Below are 1,918 nucleotides of genomic sequence, written 5' to 3' on the forward strand. Positions count from 1 at the left end.
ACTGTGTCCCAAAAGTGTAGATAACTCGTATTCTCATTTTCATTTTTTTCCAGGAATCTGTAGACTTGCACTTTGATTTCCTCTCTATTCCACTGACTGTTTAGTAGTGAGCTGTTCAGTTTCCAGGTGGTTGACTTGATTCTCCATTTCTCTGTGCAATTTACTTTTATTTTATGGTCTAAAAGATTGTTGATGCAATTTCTATCCTCTTAATTTTGTGGAGATATGTTGTGTGTCCCAGCATGTGGTTTACCTGAAAAATGTCCCATGCACACTGGAAAAGAAATGTATATTTGGCTTTGGGGGGATGAAAAAGCCTACGTATATATACTAGTAGCTTCTCTTCCATTTCTTCCTTTAAAGCAAGTGTTTCCTTGCTGGTTTAGTATAGTTGATCAATCAAGGAGTGACAAAGTATCAATGAAGCCTCCAACTACTATTGTGTGGCTGCCAATGTCCTGCTTTAAGGGCATCAGCAATTGTCTTATATATTTTGCTAGTCGCCATTGCGTGCATATATGTTTAGGAGGGTAATTTCTTCTTGATGTACATATCACTTGATTATTAAGAAATGACCTTCACTGTCTCATAACTTTTCTAAGCCTGAAACCTATGCCGTCAGAAATATGGCCACCCCAGCCTTTTTAGATATGTTCTTTGCTTAAAGAATTATTTTCCAGCCTTTGACTCTGAGTCTGATTTTTGCTCTGACTATTTAAATGTATTTTGTTCAGGCAGTTGTATGTTAGATTCAATTATTCCATCTATGTTGCCACACTGTGCCTTGTAATAGGTGCATTTAGACTATTGATTTTGAGAAAGACTACAGTCTTGAGGTTTTGCCCTATCTTTCTTTAGAGGATTATTGTGTTTGCCTCCTCTTAGAGTAGCTTCTTCAGTTTTTCTTTCAATATTGGTTTTTATATTCAATATTTTTTAATCCATGCTTAAGATCATTCTCCACAAGTTCAGACGAGCCTCACGCATGAAGGAACTGGCAGAGGAACCCAGGCATGTGGGACTCGGGGCTGAGATCTCCAAGCCTGCTCGGATCAGGACTGTGTCTCCTCCACCCAGATTCCCCGTCTTCCAGTAGGTAGGCGTTACACTCACTAACTGCCCCTTGCGCCGTGTTATCTCATCAACAGCCAAGACCCAGAGACTATAAAACCCAGCTCCCAAAAGCGAACAACACAGAGTCTCCTGCCCCTGTGCCTGGCTGTCCTCTCCTGGGCCCCTTGGAGGGGGCGGGTTGAGTTTCCCTCCCCATCCCGGGCAGAGCCCCGGCAGTCAAAGACCTCCAGAACCAGCCACAGCCATGCCTAAGACCACTCTTCACACATTTGGATGAGCCTCACACATGAAGGAACTGGCAGAGGAACCCAAGCATGCAGGACCAGAGCCTGAGATCTCCAAGCCTGCTCAGATCGGAACTGGGCTTCCTCCACCCAGATCCCCCATGTTCCAGTAGGTAGGCGTTACACTCACTAACTGCCCCAGCACCGTGTTATTCCATCAGTGGCCAAGACCCAGAGACTATGAAACACAGCTTCCGGAAGCATGCGGCTGCATTCTTGGCCGCACGACCTCTTCTATTATCTAGTTCTTACTCTTGGAGAACCTGGCAGGCTATGTTACTGGTGCCTGCTTGAGGAAATGTTACTGGTGAAGGAGATGTTACTGGTACCTGCTTGAAGATATCGATGAAAAACAGGATAACAGTGAAACAGTGATACAGTGATTTTTTTAATGAAAATCTTAAATATTAATGATATCCAGTTTGAAGATAAAGGTGTTTCTATATATAATATTTGCCTGGGATGACCCAAGAAATTCAAGCATTATCATTGAGTTAAATTTCATAAACATTTATGAAATGCTAAAACAAAGATACCTACTTTGGATGCAGAGATGAAAG

Source organism: Sorex fumeus, unplaced genomic scaffold (genome assembly GCF_029834395.1).
Source record: "Sorex fumeus unplaced genomic scaffold, SorFum_2.1 ptg000022l, whole genome shotgun sequence".
NCBI classification, from domain to species: Eukaryota; Metazoa; Chordata; class Mammalia; order Eulipotyphla; family Soricidae; genus Sorex; species Sorex fumeus.